The sequence below is a fragment of the Narcine bancroftii genome, chromosome 8 (genome assembly GCF_036971445.1).
Source record: "Narcine bancroftii isolate sNarBan1 chromosome 8, sNarBan1.hap1, whole genome shotgun sequence".
Classification (NCBI taxonomy): Eukaryota; Metazoa; Chordata; class Chondrichthyes; order Torpediniformes; family Narcinidae; genus Narcine; species Narcine bancroftii.
The window spans coordinates 100,510,956-100,529,557 of NC_091476.1; the positions used below are offsets into that span (position 1 = coordinate 100,510,956).

Here is an 18,602-nt window from a genome sequence, read left to right on the forward strand (position 1 = left end):
GGTGTTGGAATGGGGAAAACAGAAAGGAACTCTGTGATGACCTGAAAGAAAGAGGTTATCATCTGGAGAACCCTGAAGGGGGAAAGTTTCATCAGCAAGACATTGGAGTGGCTGATTAAAAAAGGAATCAGTTGTGGATGTCCTGGAACAAGAGAAACTCGTTCTCTGAAAATCCACAAGAGCCCTTCTGAGTAGTATCCATAATACTTGTTAAGCACCAAAGCCTGGTGAACTTTATTAATGTTAACTTCTGTGCAGAGTACAAGAATTGCCTGCAACCAGTGAGATTGGACTGTGAACCAAAGAACTCTGCGGACACGTGTGCTTAGAATGGGGATGGGGGGTGTTAAGTAGGTTAAGTGAGTCAATAGAGGTAAGTTAAACCTTGATTCTATTTTCATGTTCAAAGATCATTAAAAGCAACTTTGGTTTAAGTAACCCTTTGTCGTGTTGCATATCTATTGCTGCTGGGGTTTGGGGTCCTCTGGACTCGTAACATAGTCAGTGTAGGCATTCAAATATTGCCTAAGATGCAATATCTATGTAATATCCTACAGACGTGTTCAATTCTGATCAATCCCAACATACACAGAAAACAAAGGTCCTTATCAAGGTGTTGACAGAAACATGGCCCATCCTTTCCCCTCCAATTTATTTTTGCCATGTAATAAAACTTGGTGTGGCCTTAAATACCGTTTCTTTTTAATTAAATGCTTTAACGACACTATAATTCGTAAAAGTGACGCCCGAACAATGCCCAGTGAACATGCATCTGCCTGAAACTCTCGGGCACACTTTATGCTTTACAATACTGAACAATCAAAAGATGAGAGTCTGCAAAGATTGATAGTAATACTCTCCAGGGCCTGAATACACTGAAACCTCGCATCAAGCCATACATGAAACGGGAGTAATCGCGCTTGGTGAATGTATATTGAAAACCCTGAAGCGTTCGTCAAAACGTCAAAGGTCCTGCAATGTAACTGCAGGGAATTGACTATTTGGCACTATTAAATTGGTTTACCCTAATCCCAACCTTTTCTAAAAATGTCCCTATTCCAAATAAAATCGATATTACAAAGTAATTCAATACTTCTTGATCACTTTCTGAAAACAAAACTAAGTGACGTTAGCATTTCCCACTTCACAATACTGGCATGGAGAATGGCAACAGTTCCTCCGCGAGTCCGGAGTCTCCTCTTTCAGAGACGCTCTAACCCTCTTGGAATAACTGTTCTTCCAAAATGTTGCAATAACTTTCGCGAACAGACAATGAAGCCACCGGATGCCACCACCTCCCGACCAGTTTCCAACACCACCCACCCCGTCTCCCTCCCCCCTCCCCCTTAAAATCCCTCCCTCTCCTAATTCTGTACTAATTTCACTTACCTTTCACTTTGAATAGAAAGTTAAAAAATACTCCTCACTTTGTTTCCGAAGTGTTTTAGAACCGGAACACCAGTTCCTTCTACTTTCGAGATTTCTTTTTCTCACTGCTCTAGATTTCCTGTCAAATACAACAAACATGTACAAGCTCAGGGGGTTAAAAGTCAAGTCTTTGACTCAATGGACCATTGATCTAACGTCCTTCAGCATAAAACGCCAATATTTCACGTTTACACTTATACTATAATAACCTGGTAAACTTGCAAATACAGTGAGTTTAAAACAGGTTTTTCTGAAAATTAAAAATAAACTAAATAACTGCCACCCACCCCCCACAATATACAATATTGGAGTTGCCTCCATTCAGTCCGGTTCCACTAGGAGACAAAATGTAATTGACAACCATATTTACCAATCACGAAACAGATCGGTTCCAGCGAGGCAGTAATTATTCCGAGCTTGGAGGTAGTGCGTAGGCTATCCCGTTAGAAACATTGCATCTCACCTGGTGTTCGTCAAAATGTTAACGTCCACGAAAGGCAGTTAGTGAAAGTTGTTTGACAGGCATGCGATAGAAAAAAGCATCCCGACAAAGGGCTTTGTCATAATCATTTTTTTTTAATCACTGAATCATTACGCAACCACAATTTGCGGCATAAACTTGTCACATCTCTGGCTTGTAATTTTGAAAATGCCATTTCCAGATATTTGAAATGATCTCATTGCAGCTGATGCAAAACACAAAGGAATGCAGGATCTCATTTTACACCCATGACCAGGCACAATTCAAATGCTATCGACAAGTTTGCCATTGCACCACAGTTGTCAGCAAGTGTACAGGAGGGAAATAGATCAACTTGTGGAATGGTGTCACAACAACAACCTTGCCTCCCCTTCAGGAAAACCAAGGATTTCAGGAGGAGGCTAGGGGAACTCAACCCAGTCCTCATCAAGGGCTCAGTAGTGGAGAGGGTCAAGAACTTCAAATTCCTGGGTGTCAGCATCCCTGACGATCTGTCCTGGAGCCTCCATGTTGATGCATCACAAGAGAAGGCTATACTTTGTGAGGTGTTTGAGGAGTTTTGGTTTGTCACCAAAGACTCTCAAAAACCTCTACAGGTGTACCATGGAAAGCATACTGGCTGGTTGCATCTCTGTCTAGTATGGAGGCGCCAATTCTCAGGACAAGAATAAACTCCAGAGGGCTGTTAACTCCACCTGTGACATCTCGGGCACCAGACTTCATTCCATTTGAGGATAGAGGCTGTTTTTTTAAGGGACATCTAAAAGAGGCAGTCCCTTAAAAAAACAGCCTCTATCCTCAAAGACTCCCACCACCTTGGGCATGCACTCTTGACTCTGCTACCATTAGGGAAAAGGCACAGGAGCCCAAAGAGGCGCAGCCCAAGGACAGCTTCTTCCCTGCTGCCATCAGATCCCTGCATAATCACTGATTCTGCCTCACTTTTTGTGCAGTTTTAAAATTTATTTTTGCAAGGTGGTTTATAATATGAATGTTTACACTAAGATGCTGCTGCAAAACTCTGAATTTCATGACTTGTTCATCACAATAAATTCTGATTCTGAATTATCTGCTTAATGAGTTGTCTAATTACTGACTTAAAAGCAGGTATCACTGAATATTTAACTGTAATAGAAATAATTATACTTGGCCACAAAAGATTGTCACCATTGAATACAACTGATATTTATTGAAGTGTTGCAAATAATTTTGCTTTGTATTTTAAAATGAAAGATTAGGATCAACCAACTTAAGCATATTTTGAAGAAATGAAACTTTGTACATGCACAGCTGTGATTGCAACAGTTATTAATTACATGTACAAGAGAATCAATTATAGATTGCTTCAATATGGGATTTACAATACTGAATAAAAGTAGATGAGATCCAATGACTTGGAAATTAATATTTGTAACAATTGAAGTTTACTTGTTTCTTACAAGTTTAGTATGATCTGAAATGCAATTACAAAGGTGCAATGATGATTCCACCCATTCCTACCCAACTTAAGCCACATGCAGAAAAGGCAAAGATCTCCTGTAATCAGAGACATCGGTGTTCTGCCACAGTTTTAACATCATGTGAACTTTGTCACCCTGGATCAAGCATACACCATCATCCCGTGTCCCGTCGCCCCTACCTTGATACTCAGACCATGTCTGTCCTGCTAACTCCAGGCCCTCTGGTAAAATAAATGAAGCAAGTTCGCAGGAAAAGCAGGATGTGGCTGGACTGGAGCTGTCTCAGGGAGGTGTCCACCTACTACTGTAATGTAAACATCAGTGTGCGTATGAGCTCAGTTACTGGCTACATGAGTAAGTGCATCGAGGATATCACGGAGCTCAAATGCAACATGCCTCAGTTGGATGCAGAGATCCATGCACATCTCGGGAGTTCGGGATGTATTCAGGACAGGAGACAAAATGGCACTAAAATCAGCCAGGGATGAATTCTCCCATGCAATCCAAAAAGCAAAGCAGGGGTATGAACAGAATACCCATTGCCAGCTGTTCCACACCAGCGAAAGGAGGCACATGTGGCAAGGTATCAAAACAATAACAGATTACAAGACAACTTTGGAAGTCAACGATAATGATGCCTCTCTTCTGGAAAGACTGAACATCTGCACAGTTCGGATGATAAATAAACTTGAACTTGTATGAAAGTATATTATTTTTCCACTGCATCTTTTCTATCATTCTTTTTATAATATCTTAATGTTGTTCTCTAAAATTCAAACTGGCCAATAAAAAAAATATGATGAATTGAAAAATTAATTGGACAAGAAAGTAAATTTAACCAAAAATGACAATTTAACTTTCTCTTCCAGGAAATGAAGCTGCAATACTCTTTCTGTACATTTTCCTTTGACAACCCAATGGTAAATGCACAATAATGTTCATGCATAGTAATAATTAAAGAAAACAAATACAGCAAGACACATTTAGAAAATGCTTAGTATTATTAATTTTCTTATGATACTACAGTAGTGAGCTTCATAAAAAGGGATGATGAGTCAGCACAGAGGAGGAAGATGGAAAATGTGTAGTAACAACCTTTCATTCAATGTCACCAAAACCAGGGAGCTGATTGTAGAATTTAGGAAGGGAAAACCAAAAATATATGAAGAAAGTGATCATTGGGGAGTTCAGAGGTGGAGAGGGTGAGCAAATATAAATTCCTGAGAGTCACTATTTCAAAGGACCATACCCGAGTCCAACATACTGATGTCATCATGTAGAAATCACATCAGCACCTCTACTTCCTCTGGAGTTTCCAGAGGTTCAGTATGTTATCCGAAATCTTGACAAACTTGAACAGTTGTGTATTGGAAAGTGTGCTGAAGCACAACCTACTACGAGGGTAGCAATACCTCGGAGCAGAAACCCCTGCAAAAGGTAGCGTACACAGCCCAGACAGAACTCTCCCCACCATCAAGAAAATCAACATGGAACGCTGCCATCAGACAGCAGCAGCAATCATCAAGGATCCACACCACCCAGGACATACTCTATTCTCATTACTGCCATCAGGCATATAAGCATGAACTTAGAAATTCAATGAGCTCTGCTGTATGTTTAGGTTAAACAATGAATGGTTAAAAATTTAAAGGACTGCAACAAAGAAGAACATAGAATGAGGTCACACACACACACTTCCCTCCATTATGTTTCAACTCTATCATGTACAAATAATGTTCAAAGTCTTTGATCAAAACTTGATTCTCAAAGTTGTCCTACAAAAAAAAGTGCATCTCTCGAACATTATCATTTTGAAAGCTCCCAAGCTTGGAGTGATATTTCTATATTTCTAGTGTCGGATAAGATGTTATACAGAATCCACTTATCTTCATATTCCTTACATACTGAACAGTCTTTCTTGAAAATGATAAAATCTTTTTTAAACTATGGGCTTGTTCTCCTTGTTAAATAATTAATGGAAAGTAATTCTTCTCATCGAGACTATCTGAAGCACATGTTATAATTAATCCCTACATTTTCTTGACGTGCTGGATTTATACTTTCCGTTCTTGTGCTTGCAATGTTTACTGAAACCTCTTTTAATCACTGCCAATAATTCAAATCCTTTGTAGTTCAAAAGTTTAAAATGGATTTATATCTGTGTGACTTTGTGTAATCACTGTTATTTTGCTATCGTATCTTGCAGTCACTTTGCACAGAGAAAGGGCCCATAAATAAATGAGATTATTGACTGTTGAATGTTGATAAGAATGCTGCGAGGGCAGTCTTTACTTTTATATTAACCTGCACCATCAGACAATGTTGATTTAATGCTTGATCTAAAAGACGGAAAAAGTGTCAAGTAGTGGAGTAGAACTTGCATGCAGAAATTTACTACACATTGCATTCGCTAAAGTTATAATGAAAGCGGTGTTCTTTCATAAGTTGCTCAAGTTTTCAGATATTGACATGAAGCTATATCTCACTTTCATACTGGAAGGTAATGGGTGCCAGGCAAAGCCATGTGGAAGTTTGGAGCTGGAGTTCCCGCAATGGTTCCAGACATGACATGCTTATCTTCAGGCTTGAAGCATTGTCCAGCATCTTTTGGATTCTCCTTCATTGTCCTCATTTGAGTCAAGAGCAGAACAGATGAATGAAATTGCCCTTCTGACATGAGCTACTCTTTGTGCATACAAATCAAACCATGGAGGATAAAGGCCAATACATTCCCTCGACCTAATTGCCCAAGGAGTCACTGGATGCAATAATTATTATAGTATTTTTCATATTCTGGAGAGGTTCCAGAGGATTGGAGAACATAAATGCAAAGCTGCTTCTCCACAAAGCATGGAGACAGTAAGCAGGAAACTATATGCCAATTATCCTACAATTCAGAAAGAACTGAAATACATTGTTGAGGAGGTAATGGCCAAACATTTAAAAAAACACAAGAAGCATAAGAAAACCACAATCAACATGAAATGGAAATATCATAACAAATTTGATATTATTTTTTGAGGATTTAACGAAGATTCAAGATAAAAGAAACCAGAGATGTAGTACATTTTAATTTCATAAATCAATTGCAAAGGTACATCATAAAATGTCTCTACATAAACCGAGATCACACAGGATTGAGATAATATATTGGTTTGGATACAGCAGTGGTTAAGAAAGCAGAAAAACAATAAACTAGTAATTTTCAGAATGCAAATCAGTAGATAGTTGGATACCACAGGTATTAACACAGGGGCATATTTAATCTATAATCGATGTCTATGGATAAAGAGACCAAGTGTCCTACTGCAAAATGTGTTTATAATAAGAATAAAATGGTTCATAAGTTATGAGGAGAAAACAAAAAAAATCTGCAAAATAATGATAGGTAAGTTAAATGAGAGGTAAAATGATGGGAAATGTCAGAAAATGTGTGAAAATTAGAGGTTATTGAGTTTGCAAGGAGGAATGTGCAGATCAATTATTATTTAAATGTAATGAGAAATGTAGCAGGGGAAGGGGGGGTTGTTAATTGGGTGTAAATTGGGCGGCATGGAATCGGGGGGGGGGGGGGGGGGGGGGGGGGAGGGGAGGGGGCAAAATGGCCTGTTACCGCACTGTATGTTTAAAAACAAAGTTTAAAATGTACTGCTACAAAGGGATTTGAGGCTTGCTGCTGTTACAAGTCCAGAGAACCCCAAAACCCAGCAGCAATAGACATACACTACGACAAAGGGTAACTTAAACAAAAGTTACTTTTAATTATCTTTGAACACAGAAATAGAATCAAACTTTAACTTATCTCTATTGACTCACTTAACCCCCTTCTAATTCTAAACGCATGAGTGTGTAAGTTCAGCAAAGTTCGTTGGTTCAGTCCAATTTCAGTGGTTGCAGGCAATGCATATACTGTGCACAGAAGTTAACAGGCTTTGGTGCTTCACAGGTAAATGGTTACCACTCAGAAGAGTTCTTGTGGGTTTTCAGAGAGAGTTTTTCTTGTTCCAGGACATCCACAATTGATTCTTTTTTAATCAGCCACTCCAGTGTCCTGCTGATGAAACTTTCCCCCTTCAATGTTCTCCAGGTGATAACCTCTTTCTTTCAGGTCACCATAGAGTTCCTTCCTGTTTCTGCTATTCCAAGGGAAACACTGGACAGCCAGTCATCTCCTTTGACCAGGCCATCTTCCAAAGCTTTCCAGTTTATCCCTCTGGAACCGATGTCTGTGTCTCTCCTCTCTCTCACTCCCTCCAACTCTGAGAGCAAAGCCAGTTTTTTTTATGCTCTCTGCCTGCAAAGATCATATGACCTTCCAGACAGTCACTTTTGTTTTCCAGACAAATATGCCTCTGCCTGTTATTACATTTGTTGCCTTTTGCAAATAACAGTCCATCATGAGTCTGAGCACTCTTACAAAAGCTCTGTGTTTTAAAGCGTTTGTAACACTAATTTAGCCTGCTCTAACAAACCTTTCCCAATTTATCTCCTAAACACCTCTATATACTCTGTCACGCTGTTCATAAAACAAAAGGTTGCCATACAATTATAGCAAGAAAAGAAGGCTAATATAATATTAACCCATACACAAAAGGGCTTGATGTACAAATGAAGGGAAGTTCTGATAGAAATTTGCAGGATACTGGTCAGACCATATCTTGAGTATTTCATTTTGTTTTGGCCTCTATACTTATGGAAAATATGCTTGCCTAAAGAGAAGGTTCAGAGTGCAGAGAAAGTTCAACAAATTGATTCCTCGGATAAAGCAATTGACAAAAACTGAAAATTTATGTTTGGGCTTGTACTCACTGGACTAATGAAAAAGAAGTGAAATCAAAACAAGATTCTAAAGGGAATTGGATGCTGAGAAGCAGTTTCCTATGGGGTTAGTGCTTTGTACTGGATGTCAGATATGGGAACCATGGGTGAGTCCCACCCTCCCAAATAGCCACATCTGCGTCAGGTGCACCGAGATGCAGTTCCTTAAGGACCGAGTTGGGGAACTGGAGCTGCAACTTGAGGACCTACGGCTGGTAAGGGAGAGTGAGGGGTTGATAGATTCAACTTTCAGGGACATAGTTACCCCAAGACTAGATGTGTCAGGTAAGTGGGTAGCTGTCAGGGGAGGGAAGAAAAATACCAGGAAAATGGAGAGCACACCTGTGAATATCCCTCTCAGTAACAGGTATATTTTGTTGGATGCTGTTGAGGGAGATGACCTGACAGAAGCTGGCAGCAGTGACCAGGTTGCTGGCACTGAGCCTGGCATGACCAAAAGGTAAAGAGGAATGCAGTGGTCATTGGGGACTCCATTGTCAGAAATACAGACAGGAGATTCTGTGAGCCAGATAGGTATGCCCGCATGGTGTGCTGCCTCCCTGGTGCAAGGGTGTGGGATATCGCAAATTGGGTCCAGGGTATTCTAAAAGGGGAAGGCGAACAGCCTGATGTCTTGGTACATGTGGGTACCAATGACATAGATAAAAAGAAGGAGGAAGTACTGAAAAAGGATTACAGAGAGTTAGGACAGAAACTAAGAAATAGGACAGCCAGGGTGGTGATCTCTGGTTTGCTACCTGTGCCAAGTGCAACTGAGGACAAAAAGGGAAGGTTAAGAAAAATGAATGTGTGGCTGAGGGGCTGGTGTAAAGGACAGGGTTTTGGCTTCTTGGATCATTGGGATCTCTTTTGGGGAAGGCATGACCTCTACAAGAAGGATGGGTTCCACCTAAACCCAAAAGGGGTCAATATATTGGCAGCTAGATTTGGTACAGGTGTCGGGTGCGGTTTAAACTAATTTGGCAGGGTGGTGGGAACATGTATGATAGGGCAAAGGACAGAAAAGATAAAACAGGAAAAGTTAGGTTAGGCAGCGAAAGTAAAAAAATCAGAAAGAGCAAGGAGGGTGAAAAAAGCAAATCTGAAGGCTTCATATCTTAATGCAAGAAGCATTCGGAACAAGGTAGATGAATTAGCTGTGGAAATTGAGATAAACAAATATGATTTGATTGGGATTACAAACATGGCTGCAGGGTGGGCAAGCCTGGGAACTTAACATCCCGGGGTATACGATATTTAGGAGGGATCGGCAAGAAAGAAAAGGGGGTGGGGTAGTATTGATGGTGAGAGAAGGGACCGACACGATTGACAGAAAGGATATCAACTCGGAAGATGCGGAATCTATATGGGTAGAACTGAGGAATAGCAAGGGGTGGAAAACGTTAGTGGGGGTGGTATATAGGCCTCCAAATAGTAGTGTAGAGGTGAGGGAAGGCATTAAAAGAGAAATTAGAAAAGCGAGCAAAAGGGAACAGCTGTCATCATGGGAGACTTTAATTTGCATATAGATTGGACTAGCCAAATTAGTAAAAATACTGAGGAGGAGGAATTCCTTGAATGTTTACGGGACGGTTATCTAGGCCAATATGTCGAGGAACCAACTCGGGAGCAGGCCATTTTAGATTAGGTATTATGCAATGATGAGGGGCTAATCAACAATCTTGTTCTACGAGGCCCTTTGGGTAGGAGCGATCACAGTATGATCGAATTCTCACTCGACATGGAGAGTGATGAAATTAAAACCGAGACTAAGGTCCTGAATTTAAATAAAGGGAATTATGATGGTATGAGACGGGAGTTGAGTAAGATTGATTGGGTGGTGTTTATGGGGGAGTTGACTGTGGATAGACAATGGAAAGCATTCACAGATCTAATGGAGAAATTGCAAAAATCGTTTATACCGATTTGGCATAAAAATAAACCAAAAAAGGTGACTCAACTGTGGATAACAAGGGAAATTAGAGACAGCATTATGTCCAAAGAGAGAGCATATCAATTGGCCAAAAAAAGTACCACAACCAAAGACTGGGAGCAGTTCAAGATTGCACCACAGGAGGACAAAGGGATTAATCAAGAGAGCAAAAATAAATTACGAAAGTAAGCTTGCGGCAAATATAAAAACCGACTGCAAAAGCTTTTATAAATATGTCAAGAGGAAAAGATTGGTGAAATCCAGAGTAGGTCCTTTGCAGTCGGAATATAATGGGGAATAAGGAAATGGCAGACCAATTAAATTCTTACTTTAGTTGTGTTTTTACAAGAGAGGATATAAATAACCTCCTAAGGATGTTGGGAAACATAGAGACTAATGCAAGGGAGGAACTGAAAGAAATCAGTATCTCTAAGGACATGGTCTTGGGGAAATTGATGGGATTGAAGGCAGATAAATCCCAAGGGCCTGATAATCTACATCATAGAGTACTTAAGGAAGTGGCCATTCAGATAGCAGATGCTTTAAGAATTATTTTCCAGAACTCGATAGACTCAGGATCAGTTCCCATGGATTGGACGGTAGCTAATGTTACCCCACTATTTAAAAAGGGGGGGTAGAGAAAAAGCGGGGAATTATAGGCCGGTGAGCCTTACATCAGTAGTGGGCAAAATGATGGAATCCATTATTAAGGATGTAATAGCGGAGCATATGACTAGCAGAGAAGGGATCGGACAGTCAACATGGATTTACTAAAGGTAAATCGTGCTTGACAAATCTATTGGAATTCTTTGAGATGGTGACAGGTAAAATAGATGGGGGAGAGCCAGTGGATGTGATGTACCTGGACTTCCAAAAGGCCTTCGATAAGGTCCCACATAAATGACTGGCTTACAAAATCAAGGCTCATGGGATTGGGGGCAAAGTATTGATGTGGATTGAGAACTGGCTGGCAGGTAGAAGACAGAGAGTTGGGATAAATGGCTCGTTTTCTGAGTGGCAGGCGGTGACCAGTGGGGTGCCACAGGGATCTGTACTGGAACCCAGCTGTTCCCAATTTACATTAATGATCTGGATGAGGGGATTGGATGTAATATCTCCAAATTTGCAGATGACACTAAGCTAGGAGGGGTTGTGTGCACGGAAGAGGGGGTGAGGAAGCTCCAGTGTGATTTGGATAAATTGAGGGACTGGGCAGATACATGGCAAATGCACTTCAATGTGGATAAATGTGAGGTTATCCACTTTGGTAAAACAAACCGGAGGGTAGATTACTATTTGAATGGCAATAGATTAAGAGATGGGGAAGTGCAGAGAGACCTAGGGGTACTTGTACACCAGTCTCTGAAGGCGAGCATGCAGGTACAGCAGGCGGATAAAAAGGCAAATGGTATGTTGGCCTTCATATCAAGAGGGTTTGAGTATAGGAATAAGGATACCTTACTGCAGCTGTACAGGGCCTTGGTGAGACCACACCTGGAGTATTGTGTGCAGTTTTGGTCACCTTATCTAAGGAAGGATGTTCTTGCAATGGAGGGAGTGCAGAGGCGATTCACCAGGCTGATATCTGGAATGGCAGGAATGACTGATGAGGAAAGATTGCGCAAATTGGGATTGTACTCGCTGGAGTTTAGAAGATTGAGAGGGGATCTCATAGAGACCTATAAAATTCTGGCAGGACTGGACAGAATGGATGCAGATGGGATGTTTCCAATGATGGGAAAATCCAGAACCCAGGGCCCATGGTTTGAGGATAATAGGCAAACCATTTAGGACCGAGATGAGGAAGAATTTCTTTACCCAGAGGGTGGTGAATCTGTGGAAATCATTGCCACAGAGGGCAGTAGAGGCAGGTTCATTAAATATATTTAAGAGGGAATTAAATATATTTCTTCAGTATAAGGGTATTAAAGGTTACGGAGAGAAGGTGGAGACGGGGTACTGAACTTTAAGATCAGCCATGATCTCGTTGAATGGCGGAGCAGGCTCGAAGGGTCGAATTACCTACTCCTGCTCTTATCTTCTATGTTTCTATAGTCAGAGATGAGAAAGAATGCTTTATTTTTCTGAGGATAATTAATCTTTGGAATTCTCTATCCAAGAGCTATCACAATGGAGTTATTGAATATATTCATGGTGATAAATGACAAACATTTAAAGAGAGTCCAGAAGTTGGGAGAAGAGCACAGGAAAGTAGTACTGAGGCTGATTGGATCTAACTTGATCTTGTGTAATGACACAGAAGAATTGAGGGGGCTAATGGACTTCTCTTGTATTGAGCATCAATGAATTAGGCTCTTGACTTCCATCTTCAAAACACCAGTATCTGAACTAGTGGATAAATATGCCAGATGCAATGGCACAGAATGCTCTTTCATTTTACTTACCCTTATTAGATGCAGTACAGTACTTGAGTTTCATTGTAAGGAGTGCAAGCAAATAGGATGGCCACTTTTAAAAAATATTTTATTTTGAAAATTTTCAATCAACATGCAGAAAAATTGAAGAATAATCAAATAGAAAAACATCATTATCAGTAATATTAACAAAATAATATAAATATCAATCCGCTATCGATATTAAAGGAAGTAGAATAATTTAATGATTATAAAGTAAGAAATGTTGCACTAAAGGGAGAAAAATACAAATAGAGAGAAAGAAGAACAAAATAAGAGAAACCCTCCCACCCTCAAGAAACAAGAATTAGAAAATGTAAGAGAAAGAACAAGAAAAATAAAAGATTGGCTTCACCTAAAATAAACCCCACTCCCATCAAGGGATAAATAACCTGGCTTATCTACGCCTCTGCAAGCACCAAGGGGAAGAGACAGGAGGGGGAAATCATTAAAGATTTACCCTGATGTACCTTAGGTATGGATTTCATATTCTTGAAAATACATCATACTTGTTTCTGAGGTTATAAGTGATCTTCTCCAGGGGAACACAATTATTCATTTCTATCTTCCAGCAGGCTAAAGCTAATTGGGAATCAGATTTCCAAATAACTACTATGCGTTCCCTGGCTACTGCTAAAGTGAGCTTAATGAATTTTGTTACAGAGTTCTGTGTTGTGTATTGGCTTATATGTTGCATGGTTTTATGTTAAAAAGTGACATTTTGCCTTAGAGAGCCAGGGTGAAGGTGGACTGCTGAGAGAGTGGGAGACGGACTGAGCATGTGCAGAAAATTATCTAACAATTTCTGGAGTTGGACGATAAACCACCACTGGGGGTGCTGTGGAGTGGAAGAAGGCCCAGAGCATGAGTCATGGTCTGGAGGACAGTTTAGAATGTTGGGATTTCAAAAAGGGATGAACATTCCGAAGGCAGCCAGAAGGATCCGGATGGACCAAGCCAGTGGTTCCTCTCCCTGCAAGCAAAACGAGACAACTTCGAATTTTGTACTCTCTCTCCCTCTCTCTCTCTCACAAAGATCTTTTGGCTTCTGTTTACCTAATTAACAGAATTTTGTTTATGATCTTTGCTTCAGATGAGATCAAAGTTTTGTGAGTCTTGTGTGTTTTGTGTTTGTTTTGTGTCTAAGTTTTTCTGTGGGCTGGTTGGAAATATACTTTAGACTTTAATTACATATGTTATATTTAGGCTGGGGAATTTATTAGTTTTACACTGTTTTAGAAATTTTCATAGTAGGCATTATAACCAGTGGGCATTGTTATAAAAGGGGGAATTTTGAATTAAAGTTGAAGGTGTGGCGGCTCACCACTAGGCAGGCAGACTGGCCCCGCTTGTAAGCCACGCGGCGGGACAGCCAGCCAAAATGGCGCCGTCGGGGGTGTTCCCTTCCTACCAGCATGGGGCTCAGAAGCCCACGCTGGGGGACCACATGACGCCCGGGTGACGTCAGCACCCTCCAGCTCGTTTCTCAACCAGGTCCGGGCTAGGAGTATAAGTACAGCCCAGCAGCCTGCAATAAACTAGTCTGCTCACTGAGCTCAACCCGTCTGGTTGTGTGTGTTCTTTTAGGAGCAGGTGTCGCTGCTGCTACAGAGGTGAATTTTTTGTTAATAAAGTAATTGTTCATCTTTACCCCTGTATGATATGGCTTCTTTGTGGTTGCTGGTTTGATCTTGTAACAATTTCAATTGCTATTTTGACAGCCTCATTTTAGGTCTTACGTCTTCTAAATTCCCCAATAAAAATAATTCAGATGCCCGAGAGTATCGAATTCCAGTACTTTTTTTCCCCAGGAGATTACCAAAATCTTCCCAGAAAGGCCTCACTTTAGGGCATAACCTGGTTGAATGCAAGTAAGTACCTATTTCTTGATCACAACAAAAACATTGGTCTGATGATTCTGATTTCAATTTATGTATTTTTTTGTGGAGTAAGGTATAGCTGATGAAAGAAGTTAAATTGCACCATCCGATTCCTTAGATTAATCGTGTTAATCATGCTATCTCAACATAAGTCAGACCAGCAAAATGGATCAATTTCTATACCTAAATCTGATTCCCACCTTTGTCTTGATTTATCAAGCCCTTGTTTACAGGTTCCTGCCTTAATTAAGAAATACATTTTTGAAATAATTTTTTTGTGCTCTCCTTTTGAACCAGAGTCTCTATTTCGTGACACTGTGCTAAGGTTAGTCCTGGACCCAATTTGTCCCTTAAATAAGATCTTAACTGAAGATGCATTAAAAAAATGTACTGTAAAGTCCATATTTATTCCTAATTTTTTCAAATATCATAAATTGTTCCTGCTTATAACAATCCTCAATACACTTGAAGGTACAGGAGGTGAGTTAAGCAGTGAGCAGCTCACATTCCAGCATATTTTTAATTTGAGGAATCAATACTTCCAAAATAAAAACAATATTATTTTGACTCAGTTCCTTAAATGTTTTTAATGTTTGTATTTTCATTTGTTCCTGTTCGATTCGACAGATGAATACAATGTAATACAAAATACAGTTAAAAGAACATGAGCAAGATCTTGAAGCTAAAGGCCATTCTATTCCTCTTTGACAACTGATAAAACTCACAACAAAAAGGAATACACAGTAAGAACAATATCATTTAAAAAAAATCATAAGATTGATAAAGCCTTCCAAAAGCTGACTTCATTTTTGAGACAAGACTAAAGCATTTTCATTTTTAAAAATCTCTTATTTTACAATATTTAAAAAAAATGAGTAGCACTTAGCAATGCAGGAGCTCAATTACATGAGAAAATATGATTAAATGGTCCGAGATAATAGTTGCAATACACTGAAGAAATGAAACAAAGTGAATTCCCCTGTGCCAGGTTATAAATAAACCTACCAATGTATCCCACAGCATCACCTGTGAATGAATTTGAATACGTAACAAACCTTGTCTGAATTAACAGGGTATATATGTTACTGAAAGAGTATTCAATGTTACATACTGGATGATTATACTTTGAGTCCAACGCAAATGAGTTCAAAACTTACATTAATACCTTCCAGACCATATTTACTCCATTTTGCTTATTTCATATTTTCATATATGAGAATGCAATGGAATCCTATGTTATTCTGATATTGGATTAGAGTGTCATGCTGAAAGAAATGTACAAAAATTATTTCAGGATGATGGACTGCAATTTAATATAACCACCATACACTAGACATTGCTCAACCATGACTGACACAGCAAATCTTCCTCAAAGACAGTCTTTTTTCTTTGTTGCTTTCTTCATTTCATTATACTCCTGTACAAGAGATAACAATAGATTGGCGTACACAGGATCAGATGATGTGAACTTTCACCATAATCTTTACCATTCTAAATCATGATTTTTTTTTACTTAACTACTGCAAAATACTAACTCATAGTGCCTCCTAGAGTTCCCAAAGGTTGCAGGCAACATTGCACCAAAAGCTAGCAAAAATAATTGCTTTTTCAAAGCTGTATCCCATTACCTTCTAAAAAGAATGAATTTTCATTTACAGATCTGATCAAAATATTTCATGTCACACACAAAATTTCTTTTGGAAACTTTGAACATAATTTGGCTAAATTAACAATTAAATGTTGCTTCTAGAAAATATTTTAAACTCACTACTACTGCTGCAATTAAAATGATGAAAAAGATAAATATTAAAGGAAAAAATTGTTTCAATAAACTACATTTGCCTAATCTCTTTAACACCATCTATTTATTTTATAAGCCTCAATGTTTTGAGTATGGCTCTCATCTGGTATTTCTAATAATGACACTAAAGTTTCCTAGCTGAATATGTCTCCAGGTAATTCAGAATGTTCTTGCATTTGAATAAATTAGACTAAGAATGTGATGCGAACATGTTTTGAAAGTAGCTTCCTTAAAGGCTATAAATTTCAATGTTTTAAGACAGGAACATTTGTACAATTTTCCAATTTGCGAATTATGCAATATATTTTATCTAATGAATGCCAGAATTATATTCTCTGAGAAAATCTGGGTAATCTTTCACTTCATTATTATCAATGGTACTTATTCAATGTCTTATATACATGGTCTCAAATACACAAGAATCTTAATAAAATAGAACTTATAGCAGAATACAAAATGTGTACCAATACCATTGCTACCTACATTGTTCCTCTGGAAGTCACCACAGTGAAAGGAGGAAATATAAAAAGAGAATCATTACATGTAGCAATGCTGTTATCTGCCACAAGTTCACAAACACATCTGTTTCTGCAATTGTCAATTATTCAACTAAACATGTGGTTTTCCAATTTTGATTTGCAAAAGACACCGTTTTTGTGCCTTTTGCAAATCAGGTATATGAAGGAAGGAAGGAGATGAAAATGTTTATTATCATACATAATGCACAATCTACATATGTACTGAAGTTCTCATTTGCTGCAGCCATACAGGAACTTGCAAAGAAAAATAGTAGTAAACTAATTGAATTAAATTAAAAGAGACAATAAATACAAAAGCTAGATGATAAACATTCACTGTGGAAAGAAAATGTTTGACAACACTGTTTTAATCGTACTTAATTGACTTGTTATGTGCATGGTTTCATAACTCCAAAGGAAATGGGCCAATAACAATTTTGGCCAATAACAAAGCAAAATATTTCAGTAACAAATGGGTCAAGAGCAGTAATTCTCAACCTTCCCTTCCCACTCACATACCTCCTTAAGCAATCCCTTACTAATAACAGAACACCCATGGCATAGGGATTATTTAAAGTGGTATGTGAGTGGAAAGAAAAAGATTAAGAGCCACTGCTGTAGATTATGATGGGTTGATAACAACACAGGGTAATAAATTAATTAATAAGACAGGCAGGACAGGTGATATTAGCATGGAATCCAGAATTAAGTAGTGGCAGAACCTCAGTCCTTGCACTTGTCCAAAAGGTATAATATTTTTTTTAAATCTGAGATTGCGTTAGATTCAAATTTCTTCCTGATTATACATCTGTCCAAATGGCTTTTGTAAGTTGTAATTGTACAAGTTAATAGCTTCCACAAGCCACTACTTGTTCCAGATATGGATCACCTTCTGAGTGAAAGAGTTGCCCTCAGATCCCTCTTAAATTTCTCATCTGTCACTTTAAATCTCTGAGCTCTAGTTCTAGAATCATCTATCCTGGGAAAAAGACTCTGAGCATTCTCTTTATTATGATTTTATATACGTTTAGAAGGCCACCCACCAGCCTGGTTTGTTCCAGTAAATAAGACCCTGTCTATTCACCCCATCCTTATAATTCAAGCCCTCCAGTTCTGGCAACATTCTTCTGCACTTCCAAGTTTAAAATATTGTGGTGGCTTGCCCATGCAACAGGCGAATCAGCTGACGGAGTCGTGCGGCAGATCTGACTGTGAGAGCTCCGGGTGCGGGGAAAGCCCACGGCCTGGCAGCTGATGTCATAAAGGTCCCGGGAGTCGCAAGCGTCATCGGGTTCCGAGGGATTTAAGCGTGTGTGAAAGTTCTATGAAAGTCAGTTGGTTCAATTCACTTTTGACTCTGTGGTTCTTTCGCTTGCTGCATGTCTAGTGCAAATACAATATAAATTTTAAATTTAGACATACAGCACAGTAGCAGGCCCTTCACTCCATGAGTCTCTGCTGCCCATATAACCTACAACCCCCATTCGTTTTGAAAGTTACTAACATCTATTTCTATAGACGGAACTGCAGACAGTACACCAAGTGTAGTTTCAGCAACATTTTGTGCAGTTGCATCAGGATGTCTCAATTGTTTTACTCAATTCCTTGCCCAATAAAAGCAAGCATGCCAAATGCCACATCCTGTCCAAAATTCATGTATTTCAAGGAATTATGCACTTGAATTTGCATAGTTTTCGTGCATAGTTCGGGGCAGCAGTGGGCATAGTGATTAGCACAACGCTGTTACAGCTCCAGAGATTGGGACCGGGGTTCAAATCCCACGCTGTTCTCCCCCTGTCTGCATGGGTTTTCCCCAGAGGCTCCAGTTTCCTCCCACTGTTCAAAATGTACCACACCCATAGAAGATTG

General features: G+C 39.3%; 1 protein-coding gene across 13 annotated transcripts in view; it reads right to left on the bottom strand.

Moving 5' to 3' along the window:
- gramd1ba (GRAM domain containing 1Ba) overlaps positions 1-18,602 on the bottom strand; it is a 575,647-nt gene that overhangs the window by 462,965 nt on the left and 94,080 nt on the right. For 8 of the 13 annotated variants that reach the window (XM_069894567.1, XM_069894569.1, XM_069894568.1 and 5 more), the window contains exons 1-2: positions 1,799-1,927; positions 1,390-1,507 (exon numbers count right to left, since the gene is read on the bottom strand). The exons of 1 other annotated variant lie outside the window; for it this stretch is intronic. The gene's annotated coding sequence lies outside the window, so the exon portion shown is untranslated. Of the gene's footprint in view, positions 1-1,389; positions 1,508-1,798; positions 1,978-18,602 lie in introns of those variants that run through there. 4 more of the 13 variants (XM_069894564.1, XM_069894574.1, XM_069894575.1 and 1 more) reach the window with 4 other exon arrangements.